Source organism: Mus caroli, unplaced genomic scaffold (genome assembly GCF_978045245.1).
Source record: "Mus caroli unplaced genomic scaffold, Mus_caroli_1 scaffold_18, whole genome shotgun sequence".
NCBI lineage: Eukaryota > Metazoa > Chordata > Mammalia > Rodentia > Muridae > Mus > Mus caroli.
Window position 1 is genome coordinate 86,777,583 of NW_028227273.1, and position 12,943 is coordinate 86,790,525.

Genomic DNA, 12,943 nt, shown 5'->3' on the forward strand with positions numbered 1-12,943 from the left:
CTAGAAATCCGATCTTCCAAACCTGACTAGAGTAAAATTGGCTAAGCGGTTCTGGATCTCTCTGTTGTGACTAACAGGCTCTCAAAACAGAACCAGTCCCCCATCTTCCTGATTGACAGGCTCTCAGGGCAGGACTTTCCCACCCTCTGCCCTCTAATCCTGCAACAGAGTCTTCAGATCTCAGTGACCAGATGAAAGCCAAAGATAAAACCCTGAAAATGAAACTCTCCCAGGCCCATTTGATCCCACCAGCCCAGGGCAATCTTCTTTCCTAACCCTGTACAGGGATTGGCTGGATCTGTCTGTCCCAAGCAAGGATTTTCATTTTTTCAGCGCACATTTCTTAGACATGGAGTTTGAAAGAGAACTGTCCCACCTCATGCATGTGCTTGGTCAGTCTTCCACCTAGACAGGCCCACATGGTGAGGTCTGGTGAGAACACTCTACGAGATGGAAGATTTCTAGATATGAGAAGAGGATAAAAAACTGGTTTAGGAAGATAGGTGTAGCAAGGATGTCACAGCTGCAGCCTGAACGTGGCCCAGCCCCAAGAACTCCCTGACATCCCTGACAAAAACCTGGAAGGAGGTTTTTGCCCACCCAGTAGAAGAGCCTTTCCTGAGCTATAAGGAAACCAAGTGACACAGAATGGGTGGTAGTCTTAAGCAAAGACACCATTTATGCTAAGGGCCTGGAGAATTCCCCAGTGTACACAACAGTATACTTATTTATAATAATAAATAAATCTTTGGGCCAGAGCAAGCAGGGACTGAGCAAGTGGGGTTGACCAGAGTGAGCGGGGTTGACTTGAAGCGAGCAGAGGTCCTAAACTCAATTCCCAACAACCACATGAAGGCTCACAACCATCTGTGTGTACACGTACATAAAATTCAGTGTACTCATATACATTAAATAAATAAATAAACAAATAAATCTTTAAAAAAAAGAATATTTATTTGGGGGTGGAGAGACAGTTCGGTGGTTAGGAACTGCTTTCCCCAAGGACCTGATTTGATTCCCAGCACTCACACAGCAACTCACCAGTATCTGTTAATCTAGTCTTAAGGGATCCAATGCCCTCTCTGGCCTCCTCTTCTGGTACTGCATAAATTTAGTGCACAGAAATACATGCAGGCAAAACATTTAAATGTTTAAACTTTATTTTTATGTGCACGGGCATTTTGCCTGCAGGGATGTCTGTGCACCATACATGTACCTGGTACCTGCAGAGGCCAGAAGAAGGTGTCAGAGGCCAGAGTTACCGAATCTAGGTCCTAGGTGCATGGTCTTAGCAGCTGAAGCATATCTCCAGCCCCATTGAACAAATATTTTATAAAAGTAGTTAAACAAATGGCTAGTGAGCTCATGAACAGGTGCTCGAAACATTAATCACCAGAGGGATGTAAATTCTCCCCAAATGAGGTACTGTCTCATACCTGCTAAAATGTGGGTACAAACGTGTGCAAACAAAAGAATCCAGACCAAACACTGGTGAAGAGGGGACACACAGCACTTTAGCAGCTCTGGTGGGAATGCAGAACCAGTTGGCAAAGCTGGGCAGGAATTTCATTAAAAAGCAAACACATGCGGCTGCTTATGAGCCAGCTTCTCACTGTTAGGTATTTATCCATGAGAAAGTAAGATCTAGGGTTGGAGAAACGGCTCAGAGATTGAGAGCACTCGATGCTCCTCTTTAAAAAGAAAAGGGACAATGTATATTCACCAAAATCCTCATGTGAGACTATTCATAACCATCTTATTTATTTAAAAAATCAGAATCTGGGGGCTAGAGGGATGGCTCAGCAGTTAAGAGCACTGACTGTTCTTCCAGAGGTCCTGAGTTCAATTCCCAGCAACCACATGGTGGCTCATAATCATCCATAAAGGGATCCGATGCCCTCTTCTGATATGTCTGAAGAGAGCTGCAGTGTATACATGTTCATTAAATAAATAAATAAATAAATAAATAAATAAATAAATCCTTTTTAAAACTTCAGAATCTGAAAACAGTTAAGATGCCCATCAAAGTGCCAGGCAGTGTTGGCACACGCCTTTAATCCCAGCACTTGGGAGGCAGAGGCAGGTGGATTTCCGAGTTCAAGGCCAGCCTGGTCTACAAAGTGAGTTCCAGGACAGCCAGGGCTATACAGAGAAACCCTGTCTCTAAAAACCAAAAAAAAAAAAAAAAAAAAAAAAAAAAAGATGCCCATCAAAAATAAGCTGGATCAACAAATTGATATATTTTCACACAATATAAAACTATTCTGAAATAAAAAGCACAGACTCCCAGATACATGCAGCAGCATAGATAGCCATCTAATATAAAACATTCTATCATATAGTGATAGAAATCTGATTATTACTCACTGGTCATGTCAAACTGGCGAGGGAAGACAATGTGTCCCACATCTAGGGTGGGACACAGCCTGCATGGGTATGTGCACTTATCAAGCTAGGCCAAAGGGAACAACTAAGAGATGTGATTCTCACTGGGTGTAGTAAGCTTTGCCTCTATACAAATGTTTTTTAGTTCAAAGAACTCTTATAGCTGAGCCTGTCATTTTAAAGGTCACATGTTCCTCCTTCAATGTCTAAGAAGGTGACTTGCTACTGAACTGAAGGCGCTAAGTCCAAGTCTGTGCTGGAACCCACGTGGAATGGCAAACTGAAAAGCCTTCCTTGCAAACTCCAAGAGAAGTAAATTTCATGTTTATTTTATAACTTCAAGTCACATGTTAAAGTGACAGGCTGTTTCCCCACTCACTTCCATTTTCTTCTGCTCTCCACTGTCATACACTCAAAACGTTTTTAAGTAGCTCCTGTTACCTGATAGAAATCTTTGGTGGGAAAGGATAGGTTAAGAAATTAATTATGCTCAGAGAGCTGAAGCTAAATAAGCAGGAATTTGGACCTAACATAGGCTGCAGAGCAAGACTTCCTCCAAAACAAACCAAAACAAACCAAACAAAACAAAGACCTTAATTGTAAGTGGAGGACTTCATGTCAGCCTACAGCATCATAGCACCATGATACTTTATTTTTATTTAATTTGATTTGATGTGTGTGGATATTTTGCCTGCATGTGACTGCATACCGTGTACATGCCTGGTGCCTTTGAAAGCCAGAAGAGGGCATCAGGTCCCCTGGAATTGGAGTTAGAAATGGTTATGAACTTCCACGTTTATGCTAGGAATCAAGCCTGATTCTCTGCAGAAACAGCCAGCCAGGGCTCTAAACAGCCAAGCCATCTCCCCAGCCGCATTCTGATACTTTAACCACCGGAAGCTCATGAACTTTCCAAAGTTAGTTTGCTGTTCCCTTATATTTCCACTAGGGGGTATCTAGGCCAGCAAGGAGTAACATGCTTACTCTATGACAATCTCCAGCCAACTGATTAAAACACACACACACACACACACACACACACACACACATTTAGACTACCAATAAAAACATGTAAAATAAACACCAAAATACATTTGTCAATTTCCTGTACTGTCTTGGCAAATGTTAAAAAATAAAATTATCAGTGCTGGAAAGCAAGCAGAGATGTTGCTTCTACAGATACCAAATAATAAAACGTCCTCGTAAGCAAGAACGCCCTGCTCTGGGTCCTAATAAGGTGACCATCCACAGACACGTCGTTGAGCAGTATGCAGGTTAGTTTTTGTCAACCTGACACACGCTAACGTCATCCAGAAAGTGGGAACCTCATAAGAAAATCCCAGCCGGGCGTGGTGGCGCACGCCTTTAATCCCAGCACTCGGGAGGCAGAGGCAGGCGGATTTCTGAGTTCGAGGCCAGCCTGGTCTACAAAGTGAGTGCCAGGACAGCCAGGGCTACACAGAGAAACCCTGTCTCGAAAAACCAAAAAAAAAAAAAAAGAAAAAGAAAATCCCTCCACTGGGGCTGGAGAGATGGCTCAGCAATCAAGAGCACTGGCTGCTCTTCCAGACGACCTAAGTTCTATTCCCAGCACCCACATGGCAGCTCTCAACTATCTGTAATTCCTGTCCTGAGGGGGGCTTGACACCCTCACACAAACATTCATGCAGGCAAAACACCAATAAACATAAAAGTTTTTTTTTTAATTAAAAAGGAAAATGCCTCCATCAGATTGGCAAATCGGCAAGTCTGTGGGGCATTGTTTTGATTAATGATTGATACAGAGGGCCATGATAGGCAATGCCACCCCTGGGCAGGTGATGCTAGGCAATATAAGAAAGCAAGCTGAGTATGTACCAAGGACCAAGCCAGTAAGCAGCATGCCTGTCTGGTCTGCTTCACAGCCTGCTCCAGGTTCCTGACTTGAGGTCCTGTCCAGGCCTCTCTCCATGATGGACTATGATGGGGATATGTAAGCGGAAATAAATGTTCCCCTCTGCTGCTTTTGGTCAGTATTTGTATCACAGCGGGAGAAAGCAAACTCGGACAGGTGAGCTCTGAAATGGGAATAAACATTTCTCTCCTTGTCCTCTGCAGATGCCTGACTGGACGCATGCACTTTGCCCTCCTTGCCGCTTGCCTAGATTTTGATCATGTGCTTATCCAAACATCAAGAAAAAAACGTCCAGTTGTGAGAAAGAATATTTTTGGAGTATTGTCTGGGGACACAGAGTCTGTCCACGCCAGTGGCTGTTCTAAATATTTCCCTGGATTCAGCCCTGCATACTTGGTCAGCATTGTTTCATAGAAATATAACGTCTAAATTTTCCCTTGCAGATATTCATCAGCTGTACAAAGAGAAAAGGCATAAACTGCTGGAAGCTGTGTCCTTGGGTTATGGGCACTACTTCCCACAACACCCACTGGCTTTGCATGGAGACTCTGGACCTTCAGAACGACGCCCGGTTTCGCCACACGGATACAGTGCTTGTGATAAACTAGGTAGTAGGCCTGGTTCTGTTGCTTTCCCCCTTGCTGTGAGGAAATCCCTGAGAAAGATAATTTAAGGAAGGAGGGGTTTGCTCTGGCAGCTGGAGTGAGAGGTGGCTGGCCACAGGACGTGGCATTCGCTATCAGGACGCAGAGAGAGATGAATGTGTATGTTCACCTTCCCTTTCCACGAGGTCTAAAACCCCTAGCCCACAGAGTGCACCGTCTACCTTAGGGTGAGTCTTCCTGCCTCAGTTTACCGAGTTTACAAACTCCTATGTCTCCATGGTGATTCTAGACCCTGTCAAGCTGACAGTATTAACCACCTCAGGGGTTCACTGCTAGAGATCCTGAGAGCACACATTTGATCTGCTTTGTAAATACACGATTTCGTTGCCTGAAATAATTTAGTCAGAGGCCGACCCTGGATACCATTAAAGTTGTTCTCCTTTTTCTTTTCTGCCCATGACTGTTTTGTGGAAAGTGGTGGTTTTTTTCACTTGTAATTTCTTCAACGATGCTGAAAAAAGAGTCCCCTCCAAATGAGAGCAGCTTGTGTGGTGTTCTTACACTCACAGAAAATGAACGCCAAGAGTACTGCCTGAATCCTTCCAGGAGGGCTCTCCAAACTCTGTGATAGCATGTATTAAATTCCACGTGTCTACTTGTTGTGTGTCTAGTTTTCATATAAAAAAATAACACCTAGAAGCAACAATTTTGCCTCATTGATTTAGAATTGGTAAAATCCCCTGTTATGGTTTGTATATGCTCAGCCCAGGGAGTGGCACTATTAGAAGGTGTGACCCTGTTGGAGTAGGTGTGGCCTTGTTGGAGTGGGTGTGTCACTGTAGGTGTGGGATTTATGACCCTCATCCTAGCTTCCTGGAAGCCAATATTCTCCTAGCAGCCTTCAGATGAAGATGTAGAACTCTCAGCTCCTCCTGTACCAAGCCTGCCTGGATGCCACCATGTTCCTGCCTTGATGATAATGGGCTGAACCTCTGAACCTGTAAGCCAGTTCCAATTAAATGTTGTCCTTATAAGAGTTGCCTTGGTTATGGTGTCTGTTCACAGCAGTAAAACCCTAAATAAGACGGCCCCAAATTAGCTTAATTTTAAATTGTGTTTATAATTCATATCGCAATTTTAAAATATTGGTTGTTTTATAATGATTGTATATGTGTATATAGGTATGTGAGTAGATGTGTGTGTGTGCATATGAACAGGTATGTGTGTATGTGTGCATGTGAGCGGGTATGTGTATGTGTGTGTTTGCATGTGAGCAGGTGTGTGTACAGGCATGCTTGCCTGTCCGTGCCATGTGGACTCCAGAGATCAACTTTGGATGTCTTTATTACACTCTACCTTTATTTTTTTTCATTAATTCTTTCACACAAAGCATTTGTTCTCACTTACCCTGACCCATCCCATTAATTCCTCCCAGATCTGCTAGTCTCCTTTATGCCCTCCTTTATTTTTTTTTTCATTTCATTATCCACCAACTTCAATTCGTTTTGTCCATATACTTCTGGGTCTGGGGCCATCCACAAAAGCCTTAGTTTATGAGACAATGACTTTGAATGATGTATTTCAACTAGACTGGCTAGTCTTTGAACCCCTGGGCTCTTCCTGTTTCCACGTCCTATAACCCAGTGACGGAATTACAAATGTATGCCTCCTCTTGGTTATTATGTGGGGTGTGGGCAACTTACTTCAGAGCTATTTATCTCCCCCACCTTAGACTGGTTTCTTGGGTGTTAATTTAATTTGTCTGGTCTAGATCGAAAGTCATTTGGGAAAGAAACTGTGTTGATTGTCCCCGTAAGGACACAGTATGGCAGCCAGCTGATGGTCTGACAAGTGTCTGCTTCCTTGTTGTGATGAGTGACCCAGAGCCCTCTGGTTAATAATGACCACTCCCTGGTGATAACTTCATTGAATGCAGATGATCCAGCCCTGTAAATGGTAAGGCTACAGTACCCTCAGCATCCCTAGTATATCTTGTCAAGATCCTATGGAAGAGCAGAATGCCTTACCACACCAATGTGCACTCACTAAACAATTTTGGTGACAGACTGCCAAGGTGAAAATGCAAATAATGTTGCTGTGTTGGTCTAAGATAAATCAGTACAAAACCCAAACTTCATACACTTTGTGGGGTTCGCCATGGACAAGTCAATGTTCCAATTCTGGGCCCTCATCAACAGCCAGATGGTCAGAGCTTAACATTCCTGCCACTGTAGCTACTGAACAGCCACCCAATTAGCTTATTCTTAGTTTCCAAGTTGGAGAAGACAAAATAAAAATATATGTCCTGCCAGGACAGTACAAGTGAAACCCAATAAATGCATAAAGTCGACCTTCTTAACTTTGTTCCGACTTCAGCCACCATTTAGGAGAGAAGAGCATTGTGTTAGTGTTGATGTCTTTGACTTGAACCACACAGTGGGTGTGGTCTCTGTGTCTCTTTCCTGTTTGCTTTTTCTTCATTCTGACCTACCAGGGTGACAAGCCCTGCTCACAAACATTCTTATGAGAACACGCTGGAGGAGGGGATTGTGCTCATGGCCATAGGAGATGAGGGAGCTTCAGGGCTTCCCATTAATACCTCTTAGTGGTTGGCTGCCCCTACACATCAGTTAGCCCAGGCTAGGTTCCTGTTGAGCAAGCCTCAATGTTCTCTGGGCCCTGAGACAGGCAGGTACAGACGTGGGAGGGGCTTGCCGGGCAGGTGGTGGGCTGGAGTTCTAAGTGTTGGGCAAAGGAAAAGATGGCAGAGAAGAAGGTTTCCACAAAAGACAAAATCTCATGAATTCTGGGAAATGTACTTGGCTTCTCATGAACCTCTCCAAGCCAAGATCACAGTCAGAAAACTGTTGGTGCAAACGAAACCCAGCCCAACCCAGGATCTTGTCAAGATTCATAGGATCTACATGCACATCCCGTAAATAGTTCCGAATCGCCAGGATGGCAGGGGGAGTAACTTGTAGAGGAACATTCTACCTGGGAAACGGACCAACTCCACAGACCCCCAGCGCCCCCTTGGCACAGTCTCCCTGAGAAATCCTTCTGTCTCACCCATTGCTTCCCTGAAGGAGGCATACACTTCCCGGGGGCTCCCTTGCTAGAGACCATATCTGAAACCAGACCAGGGTTTCTCTCTAGCTAACAGAGTTAGAAGGCTTGAACTCCCTGCTGTTACCAGACGGCAGGTATTCCAGCCCACACTGTGGACACAGCTTCGTTTATTCTCTTTATACCCCAACCTTCTCGGAGGGATGTTCAGGAACGCCTCCATCTCTAGTCAGCTTGTAACCTCCATCCTGTTCATTCAGCAAAACTCGGCAAGCAGGTGCAAGCAGCTTCCCAGTGGGGTGTGTAGAAACAGACGGAGAAGAAAATTCGAAGCCGTGAGACTGAATGTGACAGTGACATCAGTCAGTCAGAGTCCCCATTCAATTCCATCACTGTCAACTTGAAACAAGTCGCTTACCTTGAAAGCCTCAGCTTCATCTCTGAGATAGGGACAATGACACACCCACATCATAGGGCCCTCCACCCCAGTATGTGCTGCCCTGCCAGTGAGACACGTGGATCTTGGATTTGGTGTTCTATTTCTCTTCAATAAGTCAGTTCATGGTTTTTATAATGCCATCTGTAGAAAGGGGGGCTTGATAAAATCAGTCTGACTGGCGGACTGAGGGTGAGATGCCAAAGCTTTTTTTTTTTTTTAAATAAGATTTATTTATTTATTTTATGTATATGAGTACACTGTGGCTGTAAAGATGGTTGTGAGCCATCACGTGGTTGCTGGGAATTGAACTCAGAACCTTCAGAAGAGCAGTCAGTGCTCTTAACTGCTGAGCCATCTCTCCAGCCCCCGCCAAAGCTTTAAATTAGCTTAAATTCAGACTCCATTTTAGAGAACCTGACCCAAGTTTGAACTCAAGTAGACTAACAGGCTGGTATCTAGCACTAATTTCCAAGTTGGCCCCCAACAAAACTTGAGCCTAGCTCCAGTCTCCAGGTTACACCCTCAACAAGACCAGTGTCTCCAGGTTACTTCCCCCAACAAACCTGCACCCCCGGTTACAAGCCCACCCCTTGTCTAACGACCACCAATGCAGAGAGGAGCCGAAGTTAAGTCCATGATCTGACCCCCAGCACCAGCCAGTTATATTAAAGGCCACAGCAGCTTTCCAATTAGATGCTTGCACACATATTCCCTGCTTGCTGCTTATTATAAAGCCTTGTCCTGATAGACATTTGGGGCTCCACCACCACTAAAACCATCCTGCGTGATGGTGGTGTGTTGGGGGGACCCAAGCTAGCTCAAGTAGAATAAAGACCCTGCTGTGAGTTGCATCAGACTGGCTTCTTTGTGTGTATTTCCCTGACACAAGGGGAGGGTGTGCTGGTAAGCAGGATTCTGAAAACTCACTGTGCCCATTGGCTGTGGCTCCTATAACCCACAAGCTGGGCAACCTAAAACAGAATGTATTCTCTCACAGTGTCAGAAGCCAAGAGTGCAAATTCGGATGCCAGCTTGGCCAGGCTCCATCTGAAGCTGGGTACAAACCAGCCTTGCCTCTCTTGAGCTTCCAGTGGTGGGTATCAAGCTGTGGCATCCTTTGCTTAAAGCTACAGCGTTTCTCTGTCTCTGTTGTCCCATGGCCTTGCCCTTACAATTCCATATTTGTATCAGGATACCAATCAGGCTAGATTAAATCAATGCCAGTTCACTCTATTCCAGTATGACCCATATTGACTGCAATGGCCTGGTTTCCAAATGAGCCCGCAGTTGAGACTCCAATGCAGTTTTAGGGGTTGGGGAACACACAGAAATTCAAACCACAGTACCCAAGTTACAGAGCTGAATTGTAACTTCCCTGCTGGGCACGTTGGAAAGGCATTAAGATCTGTTTTCTTACCCAGCTCGGGAAACTGGAACTCTAACCATTCCTCAGCTCCACTAAGTACGATGACGTAACTGTGCAGCCATCGCTGCCATCCCGTCTCCTGAACCTTCTCATCTTCCCAAATGAAAGCTCTCTGCTCTGCTCATTAAAATACTATGTTCTCAGGCTGGAGAGATGGCTCAGCGGTTAAGAGCACTGACTGCTCTTCCAAAGGTCCTGAGTTTCAAATGCCATAACCACATGGTGGCTCACAACCACCCATAATGATATCTGATGCCCTCTTCTGGGGTGTCTGAAGACAGCTACAGTGTACTTACATATAATAAATAAATAAATCTTTGGGCCAGAGCGAATAGGGCTGGAGAAAGAAGAAGAAAAAAGTGTCTGAAGACAGCTATGGTGTACTTACATATAATAAATAAGTAAATCTTAAAAAAAATACACACACACATATACTATATATATATATATATGTATGTATGTATGTGTATATATATATATATATATATATATATATATATATATATATATATATATAAAATGTTCTTTGTGCTCCAGGCCCTCCTCCCAGCCATCATCCTTCCTTCTCTCTGCAGCTCTTACTGCTCAGGAACCACCTGTAAGTGAAAGGAGACATGATATGGAAGTACGCTCTCCCACCCAGGCTCAGGTACCAGGGCTTGGTTGCCAGCTTTGGGATCCTGCAGCTTCTGACTTCTTGAACAGATTAATCCATTGATGGGGTCGCATTTGAGGGCATTATTGGAAAGGGATGGAAGCATTAGAAGGTTGGCTTGGTTGAAGGAGGTAGGGTACTGGCGCTGGATCCCTCCTCCTGCCCTTTCCTCTTCAGCCTTCTCTCCCTGCTTCTTGTCTATCACGAGGCAGACATCTGTTCTGCCTTATCGTGGCCCCAAAGCAACAAAGCAAAAGACTATAGGCTGACTGAAACCCTGGCACCAGGCCCAAGTGGATAATCCCCTCCTTTCCATTGTTTATTCTGTTATGATATCTTATAGACAATGCTTTTCCTTTTGAGACTGGCTTCTTCCACTTACCATGGCGTCTTCTAGTTCCATCTATGTTATAACATGTGTCTATACATGTTATAACACATGTTATAACATGTGTCTCCCCTTTTCAATCTTGCGTGGAAAAAAATCACTTTCTGTCGATTCATTCTTCTGGGAATAGACCCTGAATTGTTGGAGGATATATTTTATAAAGTATCTTTACTTTTAGGTGACATATAACAGAATACACTCCTGATACCAACTTCTGTCTTAGGGTTTTACTGCTGTGAATAGACACCATGACCAAGGCAGCTCTCATAAGAACAACATTTAATTGGAGCTGGCTTACAGGTTCAGAGGTTCAGTCCATTATCATCAAGGTGGTAACATGGCAGCATCCAAGTAGGCATGGGGCAGGAGGAGCTGAGAGTTCTACATCTTCGTCTGAAGGCTGCTAGAAGACTGGTTTCCAAGCAGCTAGGATGAGGTCTACACCCACGGTGACACACATACTCTGGACCAAGCATATACAAACCATCACACACATGTAGAGTATAGTGACACTTTAACACATTATGTACAATGTGCAACTGGTCTGTCCATCACCTCAGATGTATCTCCATGCTGGAAACAAGAATTCTTTCTCTTAGCTGTTTGAGAATATTTCATTGATTGCTGCCACGGTTAATATTGTCGATTTCATGGGCATAGAGTCAGTAAAGAGACAAGGCCTCCGAGCATGCTGGGACTTTTTTAGATTAGGTTACTTGAGGTGGGAATACCCAGTCTAAATGTAGGTAGTCCTATCCCATATGCTGGGGTCCTGGGCTACATCGAAACAGAAACGAGAGCTGAGCCCCCAGGGTTCATCTTTCTTTGCTTCCTGGCAGCCAGTGCTTCATGTCCAGCCTCCTCACAGTCCTGTCCCACCATGAAACACTGTGTCCCCAAACTATAAGTCAAGATAAATCACTTCTCTTGCAAGATGCTTTTGTCAGAGCAACAAGCTCATGATAGTTAGGCTGCCACCTTTTCTCAGAGCGATGCATTATAGAATTAGAGGAGACATGTTTGTTGATCAAGCCCCGAATCTCTCTCTTCCTTCATGATTTTCCAGAGCCTATGGAATCAATACCTGCTAGACATCACCGAAAGAAACCCAGAAGGCACTCTGCATGTATTTTTGGTCCCGAACTTTACAAGTGCCAAGGGATCCGCAGGCAACTCAAATGACCACCAAGTTCTGTAGAAGGAGCACTTATTAAAGGAACGTTAGCTGGCTCACCAATCTCCAGGAGGCAAAAAATAACCCAGGCTGTTGAGTTATGTTGCCAACAACTGCATGAGCTAAAAGCGTACGGCAGATTTAGCTCCACCAAGACGTGGCTGCTGCCTCCGTGAAGCAGAGTGAGTCAGCGGCCCTGCCACCCCTGGTCCCCTGCATAGTGCACTGGCCTCAGTCTTGCCATTGACACCCCCATGCTAAAGATGCTTTCTGTGTCCCTGTTCCTTATGAACAGAGTACTTGAGCAAAATGAAGACTGTCTGGACAGCTGTGCCAAGGTCAGAAGCCCATGGCTAGCATGTGGGTAGAGGGTCAGGAAGAGACTCAGTGGGGAACCCCCTTCCCCCTCCTGCCACTCCAGACACAGAAAAAGTGACCAAAAGGAGAGAACCACCTCAGCTATTGGTAACTTCTCTAGCTCTGTCTGTAATGGTGAGCAATAATTATCCTAAATTACTCATATAGAGGTTTTGGGGAGGGAGGTCCCTACCTGGAGCCTCCTCCCTATAGGCCTCCAGTAGCTTTCCCCATTTTGTTCCACTCACAAAATCTGGATGTCTTATGTCCTCACCAATACTTGCATACACACACACACAATATATATATATATATATATATATATATATATATATATATATATATATATAGTGTGTGTTTATGTGTGTGTCTGTGTGTGTGCATGTGTTTGTGTGCATGAGTTTATGTGTGTGCCTAAGTGTGTGTATGTGTGTATTTATGTGTGCCTGAGTGTGTGTGTGTGTATGTGTGTATGTGTGTATGTGTGTGAGTGTGTGTGTATATGTGTGAGTGTGTGTTTGTGTAACAGACATCCTTGCGTGAGTGTGTGTGTG